This window comes from Rutidosis leptorrhynchoides, chromosome 7, assembly GCF_046630445.1.
Source record: "Rutidosis leptorrhynchoides isolate AG116_Rl617_1_P2 chromosome 7, CSIRO_AGI_Rlap_v1, whole genome shotgun sequence".
NCBI classification, from domain to species: Eukaryota; Viridiplantae; Streptophyta; class Magnoliopsida; order Asterales; family Asteraceae; genus Rutidosis; species Rutidosis leptorrhynchoides.
The window spans coordinates 167,769,182-167,788,295 of NC_092339.1; the positions used below are offsets into that span (position 1 = coordinate 167,769,182).

The window sequence follows — 19,114 nt, forward strand, 5'->3', positions numbered from 1 at the left end:
GAGATTCCATTAGCTTTGCCATCATTTCTTCCAGATTTAGCTTTTCTCTTCGGTTTTTTGTGGTGGTTTATACAAACCAGATCTTTGTTGATTGAAAGTGTTGTTTTGAGTTGGTTAGTTATTCGGACCTTGTTGGTTGTACGAGTTATTGTTGGGTCCATTTGGATTGTAAAGAATGTTTTGATTTCGATTAAAGTTTGGCCTTGGCAGTTGATAACTATTTTGATAATTATTTCCCGGCCTTTGGTTCATGTAGGAAACATTTTCACATTGTTCCATCGTTTGCTCAATGTGACAATTTTTCGTTAAGTGTGGTCCACCGCATTGCTCACAACTGATTCGTATTGCATGAATATCTTTAGTCATCTTTTCCATTCGTCTCTCGAAAGCATCTATTTTTGTGGAAACGGAATCAAAGTCATGGCTAGAATCGGCTCTAGCCGCTTTAGATGAACGAAAAATATCTTTTTCTTGATGCCACTCATGTGAGTAGGAGGCTGTGTTATCAATAATTTTGTGAGCTTCATTTGCGGTTTTCTTCATAATGGAACCACCAGCTGTTGTGTCGATGTCTTTTCGTGTAGCGACGTCGACACCTTGGTAGAATATTTGTACTATTTGATAAGTGTCTAAACCATGTTGAGGACATCCTCTCAACAACTTTCCAAATCTTGTCCACGCTTCATATAAAGTTTCATTTGGCTTTTGTGTGAACGTAACAATTTCTCCTTGAAGTCTCACGGCTTTAGATGCCGGAAAGAATCTTTTAAGAAATTTCTCAACTAAAACATCCAATGTGTCAATCGCCCCTTCAGGTAACGATTCTAACCAATCTTTGGCTTCTCCCTTTAAAGTCCATGGGAACAACATAAGATAAATAGTTTCACCCTCAACTTCTCGGATTTTAAATAGATTACAAATCCTACTAAAAGTTCGAAGATGTTCGTTTGGATCTTCTTTTTTGTACCACTAAATTGGCACTGATTAGTGACCATGTGTAGGATTTGTCCTTTGATTTCAAAATCTGGCGTTAACATTTGGCTGATTAATGGCGTGACCTTGGCCAGTGCATGTAGCTCTCATTCGATCTTCCATACTTAAAGGTTCTGTTATTTTCATATTTGAAATTGTTGAATACGAATCACTAGAAGATTCTGATTTAACAGTTTGTAGTTCAGGAGGAATGATTAGTGTTTCAGGATCTTGGAATTGTCCTTGAATATCCTCCGGGTTCTCAATTGTGAGGTCGGGTTCAAAAGATGGATTATTGGAAATTTGAATTGGAGTACTTGTTCGACTAGATGATGATTCTAAAGAAAAATCAACGGCGGCAATATTAGCTAGATGTCTTGATCGAGTTACAGGAGGTGAACTTATGAAAGGTGGTGAACGTTTTGCTTGGTGCATTCACTGAATATCCTATTCGTTATAAAGATAAAAATTATTAAAGTTATCAAATTAATAGACTTTTCTGCTTTTGCCCACGTTTCGAATAGCCAAAAGATGCAGCAGGGAGCCATGATCCTTTAAGTCGGAAAATCCACAACTCAGCCACTAATAAATCCAACTATTACTACGAAGCAGAAAATTTTGGATGTCTATCAATTTAACCGCTTAAAACAATTTTTCCGTCGAAATTTTGAAATAAAAATCTATGTCCTAAAAACTAGAGCGTAGAAATGAGAAAGAAAAAGAGTGCGTCGAAAAACGTCGAAAAATAAAAATAAGAAAGAAAATGTCGAAACTTAAAAGTCTAAAAACTAAAAACTAAAAATTGCGTCTAGAAGTATTAAAGCTTAAAAGGATTTATATATCCAAAACGGCAATAACTTTATTAGGCACTAAAATCTAAAAATTGCGTCGCAAAATTCTAAAGCACCTAAATCTTAATCTAAAGAAAAAGGCACTTAAGGGATTTTACGGCAAAGCCTAAAAATCTAGAAATATTTTATTAACTACGGCAAAACTAAACTTAAAACTAAATACGAACGACAAATATAAAAATTACGAAGTTAAACGAATAAAAAGATACAAAATATTATAAAAATGATAAAAATAAAATTTTATATAAAAATATTATATTTATATTATTATTTTATAAAAATATTAATTTATATAATTAATAATAATAATAAAACTTAATAATACAAATTATATATTAAAACTAAAATTATAAACTAATTAATTAATTAAAACCCTAATTATAATTATAATTAAAATAATAAACCCTAACGTAATTAATGCTTTAAGGATTCTGACCATTCAAATCAATCCATGCGAACGCATGAGATTCGTGATGTCCTACATGCGATCGCATGGTCCAGTTTACCAGAAACAGATTTGGGCTCCGATCAGGATTCGGCCCAGTTTTAATTTTAATTATTATATATTTTTTTCTTTTTCTGATTTTAATTTACAAAATATATACAAAGAAAATATTTATTAAAATAAACTTATATTTTAAAATCTAAAAATAAAAATACTTTTTAAAAAGGTCTGCCTGCATGATGTGTGAAGTGATCCAGGTTCTGAAAGATAGCGTGCTGAGCAAACCAGCTCTCATGTCTGGGTAGATCTCCCATATCATAATGGTATGGTGGAAAGTATGGTCGATCCCTCTCTCCTACTGATGAGTGTCGGCGGGTGTCAGTGGGCCGACCCTGTGTGGTGGGATCATCCTCGTCCCGTGGTTCATGAGAACCTCGCCGTCTCCGACCATCTCTCGTCCTCGTATCAGGCCTAAACCCCGTAACTCTTACCCCTGGCACTGCCCGGTCCTCTGAGTCAGGTATTGTCAGATTAGCTGTAACTATTAACTGTTCATCCTCGATCCGAATATACTGCCAAGTGTTCAGTAACTTATACCCTATCTCTTCCAACTCGGCTGCTGTCCTATACCCAAATCTCTCAACACTCCCTAAAACATGCATCCTGCGAAGGAGTTTGGTGACAACGGCTCCCAAAACCGGCACAACTGTTCTTGAGGCATTTCTTTCATTGGTGAATGCCTGGGCTAGAAGGTGTGCAACTTGCATATTTTGGTTGTGGATCATGGCATGCATTAAGCGCATATTATTAATGGTGACGGCACCACCATGTTGGGTTTTCGGGTGAAGGGTTTTGGCGATGAGGTGGTGAAGAATGCGGTGAACAGGATTGGTGAAGTTTGAAGCCTTTTTATTTAACCTCCATGCTTCATTATCGGAGGTGTAGGTGCGCCAGAAAGCTTGATGGTCTATGGTGTCCAGGGTGGTGTACCCCCTTTTGAATACAGACCGGTTAAGGTGTGACTTATTGTACAGTTCTAGATGCTTTACGAACTGCGCAAAAGTTAGGTGATACATTTGATTCTGATGGCGGAAGTGGATGCACTCGTGACCGTTGTACTCCTCCTGGTCAACATTTGACTCGAATCTCCAAGTTGCCATGAATTCTGTGTATGGCTCCTGATACACCTTTTCATGAATCTCAAACAGCTTTTGCCATGCGCTGTTGATTTTCGCATGTGCTGTAAAGTTCAAAATTCGTCTTACCTCATCGGCCCAACCACATTGTTCCATTATTACCCAGTTTATGTATTTGTTGGCCCCTTTTTTCGATTAATCCAATTCCTCATAAACGGTTCATTATCTGCTGGGTTATCTTGCCCGAGGAGGTAATGGGGCAACTCATACTCTTTCGGTAAATAATTAGCCACCTGCAAAGGTCAAGTAACGTAGGTTATGTTCCAAAATAATAAGACTTAAAATAACACTTAGAATTTGAAAAATGCATATATTTTTCGAAAAAAGTTCGAAATGAGGACTTTAAAAATAGCATTTTCCAAATTCCTGTTATAGTCAATTATAGCCAAAATTACCACAAACAATATCTAATCTCACTACAAACTTATTTTTAAGCAAAATTCAAAGCGTACCCGTGATTGCAACAAATAATGCTAAAAATAACAATTATAGCGAGTTAGTCGTAATAAGTAAATTTTGATTAAAATATGATGATTTTTAAGCATACAATGATTCTAATGACCATTTTTGATTACCTTAAATATTTTTAATCATCAAAATTTGGCTATAACTTTCCTAAGTCAAGGCATAAGACCGTTTTACCGAAAAATAATCATTTTGCTTAAAACGTACAAAATAAGAAAAGTCAAAAATTTGGCTAAATTTTCATTTGCAAGTCGATGATATCTTCATTTAGGCTAGTTTTAAGGCAATCTGAAGTTTTAAAAACGTTTTAACTATAGGAATAACCCTAAGCCTAATTAAGTGTAGTTTTACCAAAACATCAATTTTCAAGCAAACAAGTCTAAATTGTTCCAAAATTAGTTTCTAAGCATTCTAAATGAGTCACCAACCCTAAATGAGCTAGCAAAACATCACGTTTCCAAAATTTTCACCAATTCCTAGCCTAAAACCTAAACTAACTAATCGAGAGCTAAAAACTATCCAAAATGCTTCAATCGAACTTAAAAACTAACACACATCAATTACATTATCTAACTAAGCATAAAGGAATTCAAAATTGGGCATAAAACACAATTTTTCTCAAAAGTCAAAAATTTGACTTTGGGTAAAAACTCGAATTTTAACCGTGAAAGAGTACCTTTTACGCAAAATTGATGATGGAAACGCGTTTAGGAAGCACGAGAGAATCGGATTTGAGCTTTGAATCGTTAAATTTGGTTAAGATTTGATGGTGGTGGTGATGGTGTCATGCGACGGCCGAAGGAACGGAGGGAGAAGAGAAAAAGAGGGAAAAAAAAGAAAGAGGAAAAGGAGAGGATGAGGAGAAAAGAAGAAGAAAAAGATGGGCCCGTGTGGTTCACGTGCTTATTTCCCTGACCCGACTCGCGAATTTTTATATTTTTAAAAGGGCAAATGGCCCAAAAAGGTAACATAAGCTACCCAATTTGACAATCAAGGTAACCCCCAATTTGCACAAGCCCAAAAAGGATTTCAATTTTATTTTTGCGCAAGAAAAGGATTACGTGTTCAAAAATTTTAAAATTGAGGTAATCTTCGTCAAATTCATTAACAATCATTAATAAAAAATACACGACTGGTCCCTGACGTTTGTTAAAGAATTACACCACTCGTCCTTTATACATCAACATCATAACATCAACATTATCACAGACACAATGCAAATTAAAACACAAAATCGATTGGATCTGCAAAATTCAAAGATTGATGTTTATTTTTGGATTTAATGTTGCTTGAAAGTTGTTTAGATCGACTGTAGAAACATTTTGGTGTAAGATTTAGTTAGTTTCCGTCATGTTTTGATGGTTTATGAGCATAGCCACCACCAACCGCCACCTACCTCACCGGAATTTGCTTGAGAGTCGACGAAATCTGCTTGAGCTCTCCGGAATCTACTTGTTCACGACATTTAATGATTTACAAGTTTATTTGGACATACAAAACTAAGCCCAAGTTTATTTCAAACCAAAATGTTCTTTATGTTATCATGTAACTAGATTTTTTTAAAATACCATACGTTCTAAGCTACAATTTCTCTGAATTTTGTTCTAGTATTACTTTTAAGTTCATGGTAATGATGAAGAGGACTAATGGTGCAATCTTTTAACAAACTTTAGGGACCAATTGTGTAATTTTGACTGACGATCATTAATGAATTTGACGATGTTACCTTTTCTCCGAAGTTTTTTAAATTAAAATCCTTTTCGGGCATCTTTTTTTTTGGGGGTTACCTTGATTGTCAAATTTGACAACATAGGTTACCTTTTCGGGCTATTTGCCCTTTTTAAAATTTTAAAATTTTTACTAGATTAATAAAAGATAAATAAAATTTTACTTCGGATTTTAATCCGGTTATTTTTATTAATTAAACTAAAATTTAAAAGAGAAAGACAAATGGACAGAGTAAAATTTAAATATATTTTTTTTATTAAAAACACAAATTACACAGGTTCCACAACTAAGTTTCAGAAATGACGCGGAAATAAAAATAAGTTTAAAGCTTCTTTGACCATCCAGAGTAAATCAGCGGAGTGTACTGAAAATATTTCAAAATCACTTAACATTTGTGCTCGCGCTTTTGCAAATCTTCGATATCGTCCATAAGTTTAACCAAAGCCCTTCTAACTTTTTTAATGTTTGAAATTCCATCCTTAGGTCCAGTATCTCGATAATTAAGCTCGAAAAGAAGTTTTGACACTGTGTCTTGAAATAAAAGATCTTCCGTGCAGTCAGGATCACCGATAGTAAATTTAAAGTTTTCAGATATTTCCTGAATGATCTTTCTTTGCGGAGTTGTGAATGGAAATTTTTACATAGTGAGGATTTATACGAGTTCAAAATATATCTCCTTTCTCTTTGCGAAGAAATTCTTATGTATCCTTTCCTCGGTAGAATCCGGAAAAACTTCAATTAATCTTTTGATGAGAAATGAGGCTGGATCAAAGTAAAAGAAATCTCGGTTTCCATATTTTGAAATAGGGTTAGGCTTCTTGCTTTCAATCCAAAATTCGAATTCAGAAATCATTGCGGCGACACAATGGTTTATATGAATTGAAGAAAATTCCTTATCACTGAAGTGAGGGAGAAAACTGACGAATGACTCTAAATCGAATTTGAAATCAATTTCTGCATCCTGATACTTGACAAAAATATCATCCCAACATTCTTTTAATAGTTTGTAAAGAGAACGAACTGGATAACGCAGCTCTTTTAACAGATTGATTTAAAATGTTGAGAAAGGGAAGTCTGAGAAATAGAGGTGCCTAATGAATTCTCTATAGACGTCTAACCTTCTACTAGGATTTAATAGATTTCCATTAAATAGAGCTTTTGTTTTATCAATGTGTCGTTTCTCTTTGGGATTAAATTCAAACAAGTATGGATAATTGAAAATAGTTGGATATTCTTCCCGTATTTCATCTTCCATAATCAGGAGTTCGTTAAGACTGAGCCTCCCTTTTGGATCGTGAAAAGGGTCGAATCCTGGTTCATTTGAGTAAAACTTATCCAAAAGCAATGAAATCTCTAAGTTAGATGAAATTATCCGGCTTCTTGGACTACAAGGATCAAGAACTAATTCTTGATGAGATTCATCAGGGTTTAGATTTGTTTTGGTTTTATAAAGGAAAACTTCTCTGGTTTCTGAAGTCGTGGGAGAGCAACTGTCTTTCGTACTTTCTTCGTAGTCGGTTAAGTTTGAACTGGAATCTACAGAAATTAATACCATAATTAATATTTAGTTTTTATAGTTTTAAAAGGGTTTACTATAATGGCGACTTTAAATCCTATACCGACAAACTCCTTGTTTGTTAAGCATGTGTGTTTCTTATCAATTTATCTTTGAAACAAGTGGCCAGGCCGACAACGGAGAGACAGGATCCTTTTGGTTCCAATATAATTGGAGACTGTTCAGAAAATTCAACAACCAAGTCCGTGTATAATTGTCTTTCTTAGACACCACTCAAGAGTCTCATATACTTTGACAGAAACAACGATTACCTTAACAGACAGAAAATAGATCCCCGGCAGCGGCGCCAAAAACTTATTACCTCTTATGATATGGCCAAAACGGACGGTTTTAATTGTGCGGTGTCGTTAGGTCGCAACACGTCAAAATTAACTACCAAAAGAGAGTAACGGCTTTATCATTTATATTTAGCTGGGGTTTTCTATCTATAACTCACCTGCTTGTCTTCGTTTTAATGAGTAAGTGGTAAATATAACTCAGGTTCGTATTTTTGTATGTTTGCTCAGTAATGTGGGATAAAAGTGCCTATATAGTTAACCCCAGTGACAAGAGGTGATAGATTAAGATTAACTAATAATACGTTAATAACAGTAAAGATGAAGATAGATAGGTATGAAGAATAGAATTCTGATGGGGAATTATCACAAGAGTTTAACTTCATAGAATAAACACTAAACCTCAATCAACTAGGCTATGAACATAACTGATTTTTTACTAAGAGTTTAGGCTTTGAAGATTCTGGCTAAGACGGATATCCCTACTCCCAACGTTAACCTTAAAGGGTTTAAACGACCTTATGGATAGAATCCTAGGTACATGAACAAAGTGGTATATCTCTAAAGGAAAGTATCAGCTTTTCTTAATCCTAGTTGGTCTAACTAAAGCAATATTCCACCACTTAATACTACGCTATGCCTCATAATTAACAGACGTGCAATCTTAGGTATTCTAAGGTACTGCTAATTGGATTAGAAGTCTCTCCTTTGAGATCACTTACTCAACCCCGGATCATCTTAGAACATCTCTAGAACATTGCTTTTGATGCGAATCATGCCTCTAAGCAAGCCAGTGTTCACTGAACTCTATATTGCCTACTCTAATCACAACCTAAATGGGTAGCTCTTCTTTGACGAATAAATGGTTATCCGTACGTAGGTACTATATCCCTTTTGTGACGTTAAGCACACATAACTACTTACCTTGTATCATAGGGTTGATCATGTCCTAATACTAGGTTATAGCCACGTGAATAAGCGAAAAGGGTGATCCATAAATTAAACTTCTAAACCGTTAAGGTTTCAGCATAACAGTAGGATAAGTTTCAGATAAATTATTCAACATATAATAAATATTTGTAGCAGATAGATAGGCATGCAAGATGAAAGCAACTTAAAATAACAATGTAACTTTATTAAATTAAGGAAAGAGTTCACCGTTTACAGACGAAATCTGGACCATTACAAGTGCTGAAATCCTCTAGACCGCTCCTATTACAATCTTCGGCGTTTGCCTACGGGTACTTAATTTCCCGCTCGGAGGTGAGAAGGCCTTGAAAGCTCTAGTGAGAGAAAGTGTATTGTAGTGAGAGAGTAAGGAGAGGTGTGTTGAAATTGGATGACAAAAAGCCTTTGAATAGACTTGGAATTTCCCTGCAAATGGATGGCAGGCCGTTTAGCAGGCCATTTGCAGGGGCCGTTTGCCAGACCAAGCCTTTTGCAAGGGTCGTTTAACTTGGGCGTGTGGCAGGCCATTTGTGAGCCAGGCAAGCCATTTGGCAGGCCGTTTACCGTTTTCGCTATTGAATCTTCGTTTTAGCTACGTTTCTCTTGATTCTTTTTGCATCATCTTTGTAAGTACTTTATCTACAAATTTAACCGAAAAAGCGATTATTTTGCCGACAAAGTTTTGAACTTTATGCTTTTGGGACTCAATATTAGGGGGTAAAAACATGACTTTTTAGCCGATATCAATGTTTCATGGTGTGAACCTCAATTAATGTACTTTGATCCTCGCATAAAAGAATGCGAAACAGGAGTTCAAAAGATAATGCATATACAAGAACTTGCAAATCAATTGCCTGATGCATTTACAGATATAAAAAAGGTGACTAAATCATATATACCAGCAGTAAATGCTCCAGCTTGAGTTGAGATTCCAAATCAGAAAGCTGATAATATACTCGCTCAAGAATTTGCCACGTCTGAAGCGTGGGAGACTAATTGGTTCCAAAGATAAAAATCCTCGAAAAAGAAAATCAACTGATAATGAGGTAAAAGAAAGTGTTTAAGAAGAACCGAAAATCAATATTCCTACCGAAGAGGATATTAATGATGTCAATACAGGAATTGCAATCAATTATGTACAATCAAAAATATTATGGAACCGAAATAATATGAAAAATCTTGACGAGATATTTTCATATAAAGTTGCATATAACATCATGAATGATGATGATGATCCAGAATCAAAATCTGTCATTAAATGTCAAAATATACAAGATTGGGCTCAATGAAAAGAAACAATACGAGCTGAGTTAGAATCGCTTAATAAAAGAAAAGTTTTCAGATCTATCATTCTCACACCTAAAGATGTGAAACCTGTGGGTTACAGATGAATTTTTGTCTAGAAAAAAAATGAGAAAAATGAAGTTACAAGGTATAAAGCTAGACTTTTAGCTCAAGATTTTTCTCAAAGACCGGGAATTGATTATGAGGAAACTTATTCTCATGTTATGGATGCAATTACTTTTAGATACTTAATCAGCCTGACAATTTCTAAGAACTTAGAAATGCATCTCATGTGTGACGACCCGGGAATTTCCGATCAAATTTAAAGTTATTCTTTATATAGTTCTGACACGATAAGCAAAGTCTATTTAATTGAGTCTCAAAAATTTTGAACTAATTCATATATTCAATTGACCTTCGACCATTCCCGATGATTCACGAACAACTATTTATAAATAGATACATATATATATATTTAAGTTTCAAATATATTTTTAAATATTAAATAATATAGTTATTAAAATTAATGAAGTAAAATAAAATGATATATAATAATAATTATTTAAAACATATCTATACATGTAAATAAAGTATATTGAATATATATATAGCTTTGAATATAATGATTGTAATCATTGGTCTATAAAAATATTACGTAGAAGATAAGTTTATTTGAAATGCATATACTTGGATAGTTTGAATTTTTATTACTCTGTTTATCTTATTTAGGACTAGAAACAAGTAAGTGACAAACTTTTCATAAATAATTACAAGAATTAAGACCAAAATATATAAATTTACAATACTTCATTTTATGTAAATAATTAGGTATTAATATTAATTTGTTATATTAATATTATTATTTGTATCAATAGTATTATCAACATTATTAATAATAATTATTATTACTATCATTGTTATTAATATTTATTATTATTATGATAATGATTATTATTAATATTAACAATATTATTATTATTAATGTATTTAGTAATTATTAATAATAGTTATAATATATAAAAATAAATAAATTACGCGTAAAAAGATCTATTAGATATCCCATCAGCCTTTTCTAAATCTCCTTATTTTCTGACTCCGTGATTTCATGTTGACAAATGAGCTGAAGTGAGCTGGAAAGTTTATTTTCATATATTCTTTTCTATTATACATTGTGCTTATATGTGATATGAAAACCGGGATCCATTGTCACCATTTCCATTTCTCTCTTTCTTTTTCTCTTACATATCTACATCTACATACATGCATAAAACATATACACGATCGCCTTTTAATTCTGTGGAAAACCCACAACATTACCCACACATGTACAACAATCACCAAGACCACTATATTGTTCTATGATCGAACAAACCAACCATCATCACCACCGGTTCTATCTGTTTATTTTGTTCGTAAAACTAAACCAACATTGAAGCTAGTCACCACCTTCACCATTACAAACACATGAAAAAAACCCACTTTAATTTCTTTTCCGTTTTCATTGAAACCACAAAACAACTATCACAATCTCCATTACCTCTATTAACCACCATTGAACCCGTCACTGTTTTGCCGTTGCTATAACTATGATCACCGTTTCTGTTTCGCCACTAGTCACCAAGAACCACCACAACGTCAATATCTCTCCTCTCTCTCTCTCTCTTTCTCTCTCACTCTCTCCTAATCCTGCCCGATAAAAATAACCTGTTATTTATGCTCCTGGTCAGCTGTGAACCTCACATTGATCAAGACTATAGCTGCAACTATTACATTTCTGTTTATACTAGAAACCACCACCATTTAACCAATAGACTGTGGCAAACCCAATTGTAAGTAGCTACTATTGTTGCTGTAATTATCATGTTCTGTTTTAGTGTTCGATCACTAGACACTATCACTGAGATCACCAACATAAATCACAAGCTTTCAGCTGCTAGTTCCTGCTTTTCTGTTCACCACAAACCCATTTCGCCACCCTATCTCTCTTTCTTCCTATCCCTCTCTCTCTCTCTTCTGTTTCGATGGTTGTTGATAGTTGTTGTCTATTAGTCGATGGAATCCAGCTGGTAGGAGCTGACCGACATTTTTTTTGCTTGCCATTGGACTACTGGGCTTTAGTTTCTTAAGTAGGCCACTTAAACATGTAACTTGGGGGTTTTTTTTAAAACTTTTGTAATTTGAAATATATTGGGCCCGTAACATATAAAAACACTAGCCATAAGCCCGCAAACGCCTTCATGTTGCCGTTCACTTTCGGATGATGTTATGGAAATGAGAAGATGATGGTGTAACGTTTACAATTGTGGTGATAATGAATATTGATGATTTACGTGGTGATGATATGATGATTAAGAATATGAGATGGTTAGTTGATTAAATTATGATGTAGAGGGATGATATTACATAAAATGTTAAACGGGATTAGACGATGATGATTAAATTAGGAATTTAAATAGATGACAGAGGTTACGCGTTAAATAAATTTAGAGTATGATTTAGAACAGAAAAGAATTGGCAGAGCAGGGGTCATAGGTGTATGTGGTTAACGATAGGTCCTGAGTTCGAATTCAGGTGACTGCAAACAAATTTATTTATTTTAAGGAGCTGTCTTGTTAAGCATGGGCATGTTGGGCTGAAAATTGGATTGAGTTGCTAGCGGACTATAGGATTTGAAATGGACTAGCAAAACTTGGATTTTTAATGGACTTCAAGTTTAGGTATATATCATTTTTTTATGATTATTAACATTATTATTGTTATGTTATTATTAGAAATTATTATTATGGTTGATAGATTAAACACGAAAATTATGATTAATATAACTATGAATATACCAGTTTAATAATATTGTTCAGATTAAGAATATAGAAATTTGGATATAAATATTATTATGAAAATTATTAAAATCTTAACTAAAGTTGTTTTAAAAGGATTATTATAATCAATATTATCATAGTCATTTTAATACAATTTAGTATTATTATTATTAATATCATTATTAACATTATTATTATCACTTTTATCATTATTTTAAAGTATCAATATTATTACTAATATTAGTATTATCATAATTATTAATTACAAACAAATAATCCCTATATTAAAAATGTATTTAGCTTAACTATATTAACAATTATGTATATATAATGAAAGTATATAAATAATGAAACTTATAAATTATTAAATATATAAATTACATCACTAATAAATATATATATATTTATTCAATTACGATTATATGTATTAATATATATATATATATATATATATATTAATATATATATATATATATATATATATATATATATATATATATATATATATATATATATATATATATATATATATATATATATATATATGAATGATATAGGTTCGTGAATCTGAGGCCAACCCTGCATTTTTCAATATCGTTATATGTATTTTTACTACAAAATACATTATTGTGCGTTTCATTTGCTCCCTTTTTAAATGCTTTTGCAATATATATTTTTGGGACTGAGAATACATGTGTTGCTTTTATAAATGTTTTACGAAATAGACACAAGTAATCGAAACTACATTATATGGTTGAATGATCGAAGCCAAATATGCCCCTTTTTGCTTGGTAACCTAAGAATTAGTAAACCGATCTACTAATTAACGCGAATCCTAAAGATAGATCTATTGGGCCTAACGAACCCCATCTAAAGTACCGGATGCTTTAGTACTTCGATGTTGTTTTTATCATGTCCAAAGGATTTCCCGGAATGATAGGGGATATTCTTAAATACATCTTGTTAATGTCGGTTACCAGGTGTTCAATCCATATGAATGATTATTTTTGTCTCTATGCATGGGACGTATATTTATAAGAACTGGAAATCTTGTGGTCTATTAAAATGATGGAAATGAATAATTATGATAAACTAATGAACTCACCAACCTTTTAGTTGACACTTTAAAGCATGTTTATTCTCAGATATGAAAGAAGTATTCCGCTGTGCCTTTGCTCATTTTAAAGATATTACTTGGAGTCATTCATGGCATATTTTAAAAGACGTTGCATTCGAGTCGTTGAGTTCATCAAGATTATTATTAAGTCAATTATAGTTGGATATATTATGAAATGGTATGCATGCCTGTCAACTTTCGATGTAATGAAAGATTGTCTTTTCAAAAACGAATGCAATGTTTGTAAAATGTATCATATAGAGGTCAAGTACCTCGCGATGTAATCAACTGTTGTGAATCATTTATAATCGATATGGACTTCGTCCGGATGGATTAGGACGGGTCACTTCAGTTGGCATCAGAGCTGGTATAACGCCGTCCATGTGTGGCGGGTTAGTCGTAAAGGAGGTTCTCACAGTGTTACATGTGACTAAGCATTGGCTCTTACTCATTGCGATCCCTTACGAGGGTTGGCAGTAGCCGAGAGGTAGGCCTTAAAATTAGTATCTGAGGAACACTCAGTGGTCACCAGGCGGTTAGCTGTGAAGGCACTGGGTGGGACGGTGGTTGTCCCCAACTGTGCTTCAGTTGGTATCAGAGCGGTGGTCTTAGGGAACCAGGTCTTGCATTAGTGTGTCTAATTGATAGTCGTTAGGATGCATTAGTGAGTCTGGACTTCGACCGTGTCTGCATGTTAAAAGTTTTGCTTATCATTTTTGTCGGAAATCATCTGCTTATCATCCTTAGGAAATTACCTGCTCATTATTCTTAGTCTAGACACGTCTTACTGCCTCTATTGCATAGACTGTGTATAGATAAATTCATATCTTAGCGTATATGTTATTGTTACCTTTGCCTGACAGCTTCCGTAGATTTCTCCGTAACTTATGGGATTTTAGTATTATATATGCATATGTAAATTATGTATTACAGGGTACTGATCTACATCCTATAATTTATTTCTTATCGAAAAGTCCTTCAGCTGATCGTACGAGATAAATCCCTCAACCAGTTCGAATTCCTCGAATTCCGACAGCTATTCCGATATGGAGTTTCACCTATCAGCATTACCAGAATGAATCAACCAATTAGTCATCCCCAATTCATCTGATGGGTTCGTAGTTGACTTAATCAAAGGAGACGCGAAGAAGGCAATCCCTTCCACCAACCAAATTCACCTATTGGCGAAGAACCTGAAGCACTTACCGGTGAACCAGTCTGAAATATCATTTTCACCCTCATTTCTCGAATATCTCGTCATGATTACATAATATCTCAGATTCTAAACCTTATTCATTCGCTCGTTCCAACCGACAATCATCCCAGAATAATAGAAGAAGTCAACAAACTTTGCACTCGAAATTTTTTTTTTTTTGAGAAAATGGTGCAAAATTTACCAGCTTCAACAACATCACCGGCACTAATAGTACCACCAACAACCCAAGTTTCAACATCACATGCCTCAACATCTCATTCTGTACCTCGAGAATAATCATCGTTCTACATGACGTTCTACATCATTTATCTTTGTTCGACATGATGGTTATATAACCCCTAATGTTTTAGAGATTTTGTACTCTAATTCTAAATGTAAACCAAATGAGTTTAATACCATATTAACTCATTAAATCCATGATTACATCTGAAGAAAATATATACGTATATATGTTTTCATAAAGATTGTAATTAAAAATTCTTTTGTACAAACTGTTAATGGTGAAAATATTTTAACGGGTAGGTAATACCCGAGGAATATTTAGATTTCACATTAATAAGTTACACTATACATTCTTTGAATCTGATTCAACAATCATTTACTATCCTATTTACAATCACCGATATACGTATCCATTCACCGCAAAATAACCATTTTCATTCAATTTCATATTTGGATTTTGACTTATCAGAATCCAACAAGTGGCATAATGAAGAAAACATTTGACAAAATAAAATTTGTTAGAAACAAACAAATTAACTATGAGAAATTTTATTAAGGATCCACGCTAACTGTTCCTAGCTAATTGTTCCTAGCTAACTGATTACATTTTATTTATCGCAATTTAATTATCGCAATTTACATTCTCGCAATTTTATTTATCGTCATTTAATTTCTGTTATTTACTTTACGCACTTTATTTATCGTCATTTAATTTCTGTTTTTTATTTTTACGCACTTTAAATATCAGGACACGTATACAAGGTTTTGACATATCATATCGACGCATCTATATATATTATTTGGAATAACCATAGACACTCTATATGCAGTAATGCTGGAGTTAGCTATACAGGGTTGAGGTTGATTCTGCAATAATATATATAGTTTGAGTTGTGATCGAGTCTGAGACATGTACACGAGTCACGATACATATTAATTAATTCGAATATTATATATTAATTATATATGAATTATTGGACTGTTAACTGTGGACTATCGACTGTGGACTGCCAACATTGGACAATTAAAATGAATTAAAATATTGATTATAACATATGAAACTAAACAATTCTTCAAGTTTGCCACTTGATTCCATCTTAAACCTCATTCGTATCTTGACAATTACAATCTGCGTTCAAACCTTTCATAATTCTTAAAAACATCTCAATCGAGAGGATGAACCAACCGCACTTCATCTACGGAAAAAAAGATTGATGCACATAGTTATGCACCTGAAAACACTCGAAATCAGAGTAAACGTTTAACACATATCTGTACTAGCTCTTTTGGCATTGTTATTACCGAAAATAATATTGTAACTCTTTTCAAATTAGCCAAATTTGTCACAGCTCCATCAAGTCAACTTCGACTTTTCAGTCGGACTAGCCTTACTATAACCTTGATATATATGCGTGCTCTTTTATTATTACCGGGGAACCTTTTATATTCCATCATATTACTAGTAGACGTACCAGCAACCTCGTTGCTCCTTGACTTAAATCTCTCCGACAAATCACTATATTTATCTATTGAAGTCTCATCATGTACTCATCCGCATCTTGTAACAAGAATTGCCATACCAATTACCGGAAATCAGCAAATCTGTATTGTGAGTCTCGCAACGTTTCTACATCAAAAGTTATATGTATACATATAACATTTACCTCTTAGAATTATGATCTTCCATTCTGAAATTCTGAAAAGCACCTAGTCTGCGAATCAATAATCTAAATGTTGAAAAGGCTGAATGAAGCATCATAAACTATAGACAACCGTAACAGTCAAAAGCTTGAAATTGGAAAACGGATTGAGCAAAGTATGAAGGAGGCTATGGACAAATCACAAGGACTAAACCTGCCTTCAAAGAATCCAAATGATTCAGTAACTTTTGACGTCATTAACGAATACCTTGCTTCTGACTCCAAACTCTTGCGGACAGATTTTCTTCACCATCCTTCGATATTAGAAATTCCAAGATATCATCGTATCTTTCATTATAAATATTCTCCATATTTCTGAAGATATTTTTATAACTATTCTTATCTGAAATCATTAATCTCTTCGTGCTATCAGTGTTACATCATATAGAAACTGTTAGTTTCTATATTCTGTAAACTTTTGAGCTTAAAATATGAATGTTATTGAAGTAATGTTGGGAACTGATGCATGAGTTAGTATAATATAATGACACTTGATCAACGTGATTATATTACAGTAAGTCATGCTGAGTTTCTAATGAAATGTGATGATTCACGGACTCTAACGTCATCATGTGCCATGTTACACGACTCTTGTATTCTATTTAAACCTCTAAAATATCAAGAAAATATTTCTTGATGATTCGGTCTTTTCCAGGGTATTCTGGTAATTTAACAAATCAAGATCGTGCCATTACCATTCCCTTCTTAGAACATTAATAATGTTCATTCTAAAACTTATATCTGCGAATTCTGGACCATTACAAGAGATGCCCAATCGTAAGAAGAAGAAACGAAGGGACAAAGCTTCGAAATAGAAATTGGAGTATAAATCGCAGCAAATAGGAGGGAGTATTAACCGTGGATGACAATGATTATAGGAAACAAAAATAGGGACATTAAAATATAAGGGGAGATATAAAGCCCGATAACAACGCATAAATCACAAACCGTGAATATCAATGTTTATCGCAACATAAAGACACGGGAGAATTAAAAGCACTATAACCCTAAGAGCAAGGTAGATGTAAGAAGATTCCTCTGGTGGAAGTTGGAAAAAGAGAATGATTGTTGCGATAGTAAGGATAAGGACAAGGAGCAGAACTAGATTAAGCATTTTCATAAATATTTGAAATTTGGAATTAGGTATAGGAATGGTAAAAGTAACGGAATGGAAGAAGTTAATTTATAGAGAAATATCGGATAGAAAAATCAAGCAGATCTCCGTAATTAATTAGAGAATCCTGACTTTCTTATTCGTCAAAGAATCAAATCTTTTAGATTTTGAAGATTTTCTTTAAATCCCTTGAATTCCGGAATTCAACCAAGACGATGTCAAAAGCTAAGACGCACCTTATTTTCTAAATTTAAACGTGACTACATCAAAAGTTAAATCTCTATCTCAATCTTTTGTGAGAACTTCACTCCTACGCTTCACATAATCAAATCTTTTTATCTATATTAACCGATATTGATAAAACTCTATTTATCAACTCATATTCGGCATGAAAACATTTTTATTGTTAGCCATGACCACCTCACTTAAATTTCGGGACGAAATTTCTTTAACGGGTAGGTACTGTGACGACCCGGGAATTTTTGACCAAATTTAAACTTATTCTTTATATAGTTCTGACACGATAAGTAAAGTCTATTTAATTGAGTCTCAAAAATTTTAAACTAATTCATATATTCAATTGACCTTCAACCATTCCCGACGATTCACGAACAACTATTTATAAATAGATACATATATATCTAAATATGTATATATATATTTAAGTTTCAAATATATTTTTAAATATTAAATAATATAGTTATTAAAATTAATGAAGTAAAATAAAATAATATAGAATATAATTATTTAAAACATATATATACATGTAAATAAAGTATATTGAATATATATATAAATATATATATATATATATATATATATATATATATATATATATATATATATATATATATATATATATATATATATAGCTTTGAATATAATGATTGTAATCATTGGTCTATAAAAATATTACGTAGAAGATAAGTTTATTTGAAATGCATATACTTGGATAGTTTGAATTTTTATTACTCTGTATATCTTATATAGGACTAGAAACAAGTAAGTGACAAACTTTTCATAAATAATTACAAGAATTAAGACCAAAATATATAAATTTACAATACTTCATTTTATGTAAATAATTAGGTATTAATATTCATTTGTTATATTAATATTATTATTTTTATCAATAGTATTATCAACATTATTAATAATAATTATTATTACTATCATTGTTATTAATATT

The 19,114-nt window shown here is 32.8% G+C and overlaps 1 non-coding gene across 1 annotated transcript; it reads left to right on the top strand.

Annotated features, from left to right (window-relative positions):
• The first annotated feature begins 631 nt into the window (after positions 1–631).
• LOC139860955 (small nucleolar RNA R71) lies at positions 632–738 on the top strand. The gene has a single exon (XR_011763579.1). It is a non-coding gene; the product is annotated as a small nucleolar RNA R71 (small nucleolar RNA).
• The last annotated feature ends 18,376 nt before the right edge of the window (positions 739–19,114 follow it).